Source organism: Anoplolepis gracilipes, chromosome 1, assembly GCF_047496725.1.
Source record: "Anoplolepis gracilipes chromosome 1, ASM4749672v1, whole genome shotgun sequence".
In the NCBI taxonomy this organism is placed as follows: Eukaryota; Metazoa; Arthropoda; class Insecta; order Hymenoptera; family Formicidae; genus Anoplolepis; species Anoplolepis gracilipes.
The window spans coordinates 17089459-17095764 of NC_132970.1; positions in this window are offsets into that span (position 1 = coordinate 17089459).

Below are 6306 nucleotides of genomic sequence, written 5' to 3' on the forward strand. Positions count from 1 at the left end.
GATTTTTTGTAATAAAAGAAAAATCAATATTTCATAAAAAATCTTTTACAGAAAAAAAATAGATTTTTGATTTCTCTTTTATTTCTCACGATTGATTTTTGTTTTATATATAAAATAGTAAAAAATTAAAAAATTATAAAAACTTATTATTTAAAGAAAAAAATGGTTTTTTTTCTTTACTCTCTTAAAGCCGAAAATGGTGATTTTATCGTTAATAATGTTTTCTTATTTCATCTATTTGATACATGGAGTAGTTTTATAAAAGTTGATTAAATATATAATTTAATTAGTTTATAAGTAACTAAAGTTATTAGTAACCACAAGAGATAAAACATTCACTGCTGAGACATCTGAAAACAAACGATTGTTCGTCTCTCGAAGAATATCGTCGAGTGGCGAAAGAAACAGGCTCAAGCATTCTTCTGTCATTCATAATGTTGTCCCTCAAAGAGGCAACGATAAAGGGGTCGTTGTCGCCTGTCATTGAACATGCTGCATATACGCATAGAACAATGCAAGGTGCAATGACGTACGGAACGAGAGAGAAAGTATTAACATACTGGGTCACTGTGTAGTGAACTGCATGTAAATAATTATATACAATATAGTCTGAAAGTTATTATACAAATATCAAAATTATCATCAAATTATCGTCAAGTTTAAACTGATGCAGCATCCACGTGTTTTTTGTAATGCGCATGTATCTGTACATGTATATCGCATTATGATAATGACATAAACGTAAAACTGATATGAAAGAAAATAATGCGCACAGTTATTAATTACTAGCATTTTTGTAATGCAAGTTATTTTATTTATTTTCTTTTAGGTACTAATAATTTAGACAGTTATAACTGAATTATGTCATAGTACTATATAAACATCATCAATTTTAATTTATATGTAACAAGATGTATTTAAAAGCAATGCACTTAGTTTCACAATCGATCAAAGTTGTTTGTCTACTTTTTTATCTTGTCAACAATACATAAATAATACGTACAATTATTTTCAGTGACAGAAACTAATTACTTTCTTTATTATGCCAACAGTTTTACATCTCTTATTACTTTATGTATAAAAAGAAGCGCGCAACCGTTCGCGACATAAGTAACTATAATCTATTTACTTACTGGAAAATCGAGATTTTCGAATTTCGTCATGTGTGCAATGTCTCGGCAATTAAATCGCGACAATATCACTTATCAAATATCAAAAGATGCGTTAATCGCAATGGTGTGGAATAATAGACGCATTGACATTCGTTCGCACGCAAAATTCATTTTTGACGCTTTTGAACAATTAAAGAGACGCGGGAAACACGGAACACGTGTCGATCTTGACTAATGTCACATCACTGTAATGTCATAAGATTATGAAAAATTTGGGAGTGAAGTATAGGTGAGAGGACTTTTCTGTCATTTCTGACAAAAACCATAATATAAACAAAATTACATATATGAGCTATTAAGATGTCGATCAATTTCATGGCAAAAACGATAACAAAATAAGAATAATTTTTAGGCATGACGCTTTATAACATTAATTACGTTTTGCGTGAGAAATTGTTACGTGCAACGGTATAAGAGTAGATTATATTTCGATGCTGCTTAAAATATGTATATTGGAAGATAAGATATCCTTATTACGAGGAATCGCGAATAAAGTCTCGGCATCAGTCTGAGCTTCTAGCCAGCTCCGTGACGGCGAGATACGTGCTTTATATTAGACTTTATATTAGACTTTATGTGCGCCAGACGTCCCGGCTAGAATTATGCGGAGGAAAATTTGTTGACCTTATTATTACAATTTTGCTCTCCGCATACCATGCTAAAGATTGCAATCCGTATTACTTATTATTTAAGGAAAAAAGAATGCGCGTACATTTACGTGCATTATATTAATTATTAAATTTAAATTATTATATCTACCGTCTTAGCCTCTAATCAAAATTAATCCCGGAACCGCAAATAAATTTTTGCGCGTCATATAAATACCGAAAAATATAAAAAATAATGCAACTGTTTGGCGTTAAAGAAAAGTATCTCGATTTTATAATATATCTGTTTATTTAAATTACAACTCAAAAATTTATAAAATTTAAATAAAATACTATTAAAAATTAATAATTAATGATAAGAGAAACTAGTTCCGGCAATTATTGTTTTAATTTAATTTTATTTTAATTGGAAATAAGAACATAAAAATTAAGACAAAATATCGCACCTCACGTCATCATTAGAAAAAAAAAATATTACAATATATTACACAATATCACATTATTCTTTTTTTATCATAGGTTTAATAAACGTAGTATTTAATGATTATTTATATTAATGATTGATTGCAATATATACGCATATATAATATATCTAATTTTATCATCGCAGTTGTGTAAAGAACTCGGAATATACGCTAGTATCAGACTTATTCCGAGACGCGCGTTCAACCAGATGAAAACGTCCTTCGTAGCGAAAATATCCAGTTTGGAATCGCTGTGCTAGCACAAGAGTAAGGCGTTCTCGCTCTCCTGGTTGCGTCGCTGAAGAATGGGTATGTTTCCTGGGCTATAATCAATTATCGTCCGCTCTCGTCGGTCTCTTTTTAGCGTTACGCGGTATAAAAGCCCTCGGCAGGTGCGTTCTCTCTTCTTCATTCCTGTACTCGATGGTTTCTCCTCTTCCTCCTTCTATGATCTACTCTCCGCTCGTTCTCCACGCTCTTCTTCTTTACGTTCGCAATCTGGACGAGTTCCCTATCTAAAGTGTCGAGAGTGATATGAATCACTCGGAGCGTGGAATACATTATTCGGAAAATTTAATGCAGGTAGATTTTTTTATTCATATTTTTTCCTTTTTTCATATTCAAGATTCTCATCGTGTTTTGAAATCTGTTTTACTCATCTTATAGATATGTTGATAAATTTGTATCAACTTATAACGATGTTGTTGATCCCCTGTGTGTCTCCTATAAATACGTCCTCAATTAGCTTTGGTTTTCTAAACCTTTTGTATTTTGCTTCTCAATATTTATAGATTTATAGTCAGAGATGTGCAAAATGGGTGTCTAAATTTATTTGAAATAAAAAATGCAAAATAATTGCAACATTTCCATTAAAAAATGTAAAATACAAAATAATTTTTAAACATCCATTTAAAGTAGGAAATGAAAAATAGACATTTTTGAAATGGTTTTTAAAATAAAAATGACTTTTTTTAAATATTTATATTTATTTATATTTAAATTCTTATTCTCATTATCTATTTATTAGATTAGATTAGATCTTATACTATCCGTTCTTATTTTTTACGTGAAATTAGATCTGTATTCTAGCATCACTGCTTGATATACGATTGCATGAATGGGTGACATTAGCTTGGTTATACACACAATGACTAAATTAAATATTTAATGTAGGATTTATTTTACAATGAACAAGTGCAGTGCAATGTTACATAAATATCTATTTATTAATATTTATAACTAATATTATCGATATCTCGATTAATTTTTGAATTTATAAAAAAAATTTATCTGAAATAGAAAATGGATAATGAAAACTATTGAAATGGAAATGTAAAATGGCTTTTGAAAACATGTATTTTAAATACAAAATAGACATTTTACATTTTCATTTTAAATGCATTTACTTCAAATAATACACATCTCTGTTTATAGTATTCTAGTTTCAATAACTTTGCAATTACCTTGTTAAATTTTCTAATCTTCAGAAAAAAAGTTAATCAGCTTGTAGGTATTTTCTTTTCGAATTTAAAATGCTTTATAGATATTTCTTGCTTTTTATGTCACTCTTTCTTTGCCAGACTGTTTACATCATTAACACACGCAAATGGTCATCATGATCAAGCTCCATCATTTTACCAGACGACCAAAATTCCTTGAAATACTTGTCATCGATAAACTCGCAATGCATGCGATGATATTGCGTTACTTAAAGTGGTAGATACGTAATCCCGAGTGGGCGCTGACACGAAATACAGCGGATGAAATTTTCTTCGCGAGTCACGATCGAGTCGTCGAAAGGAGGGGTTTCGGCGGGATAAATCATTTTATGACGCAATTATATCTGCTAAAATGGTAACACGATTCTTCTCTTATGTTATACGTACAATCATATGATAATTTTATCGATTCCACAAAAAAGAATGCGAATTTATATGTAAAAAATGAAAAAGATATTAATTTGAAAAAAGAAGAATGTACAGTATGATTCTATCAAAAAAAGAGGAATCCGTCAGATAAAAGGTCAAAAGATTTCAAAGCCAATCGCTCTCCTCCAACAGCGATTAAGTAATGGGGTGATGATATATTATAGAAGTGATTATTTTCAACCGTGTTAATTTTCTAAGGTGCTCGAGTTTGCTTTATTTCCTTTTTTGGATTTCACTGTATGTGATTGGAAAACGCAGCTGGTGATCGACTATTGAAATCTTTTGACTTTTTACTTATATCGTAACAGATCATGAATCATTATTCTGCTTTCTTCACTACCTATTCTTCTCCGTTTTTCTCCGCTTCTAAATTTATGTTACTCTGGGCTTTCTGTTAGTATAATTACTCCGAGCGTTCAAATCAATTGAAATAACAATGCGGTAAAAAAAAAAAGAAGTTTTTTACAGAAAAGAACAAGTTCTCCTGAAAAGGATATAATGCGAAGGACGAAAAAGACGATAGAGGCGGTGCGTTTGCACTGCGGAGCTGCATTTAAGTCTGCGCGAAGCTGCATGTGCACAATTTGTTTTTGTTACTTCCGGAGATCCCATCTGTTTTTAGGCTGGTGCAGAGCGAACCCGTTTGTCACGCCTTCACCGACAGATTTCCGCTCTTTGTTCATCGGCTCTATTTCAGTTTTGTCCTTGCGTTGCATCGGTCCGCAGATGTACGTGAAGGGGCGTAGGTGTAGGTATACCGTCAGCGCCGTAATTTGCATCGTGATATCGAATATCGATTACATAATTCGTAACGCAACGGGAGATCTCTCGTTTTGTTAAGTCCCGATCATATGTATAATAGGAAGCAATTATTGTTACATAACTGTAACAAATGTACGTCTGTATCGGATATAGAAACTAGAGACACAAATTAGATTCAAAGTAGATGAACGTGTTTCTTAATTATATATATATATATATATATATATATATATATATATTTATTATAGCTTTATAAACATAAAATAAGCGTATGTCTTAATTCTTTAATGGAAAAATCTAAGGTAAAATCGAACTCTGTTCTTTTGTTTTTCGTTTTCGCTCTTTATTCAAATGCGTTTCGGACATAATGTATTTATAGGTAAAGTGGTGCTTCCGCTATTGACAGTAAATCGAACAAGGCTAATCGCAATCTTCCTGTATGCAATACGCACTATGATGGAAATCGTTGGAGATCGCTGAATCCAACGAATCATTCGTTACATTAGCTATACTTCTAGTTATTAGAAACAGACTGTCAAAAACAAGATCGATAATACCTTTTTGCATGATGTATATTTTATTTATTGCATTATTACAAAAACAAATTAAATATATATATATATATATATATATATATATATATATATATATATATATTTAATTATATTATACTAGTACATATATTACTTTAGCACGTAATGCTAAAAGTAAAAATAAAATAAAATAAAATTGTTTTTGCACGTTTTCGCAGAGTCATAAAATGTGCAATATCATAAAGATATGATTAGTGAAAAAATTTATATGCAATAAAACAAGTTTATTGTGATATATGTGCATTCGATATTAATACTCAATTTTATAAATTCGATCTTTCGTCGTATATTTGCTTAGAATAAACGTTTCTGTCTTGGCAATCGTGAATTTAAACGAGACATGCACCAGCCGGTATATTAAAGTATAATAATCATATGTGTACGCAAGCTAGCAAAGTGTTCGGGCACTCAAATACTCGAACACTCTTGACATATGAATGTATATGAATATACCACAGCTGGAAAGCAGAAAAAAAACAAGTAAATTTAAAGAAAATTATTTCGGTTTTAAAATATTTAATTGCTGTAAGAAAATAAGTTCTAGGCTTAACAGAATAAATATATACATTCTCACGTATTATAATATATACATTCTTACATATTATAATAACAAAAATATATATATGTATATATATATATATATATATATATAAATTTTATATATATATATGTATATAAATATGTATATAAATAATATTTATATATATATATACATGTATATAAAATTTATACTATATATATGAAATATTTATATAATATGTGGCTCTATATCTTACATA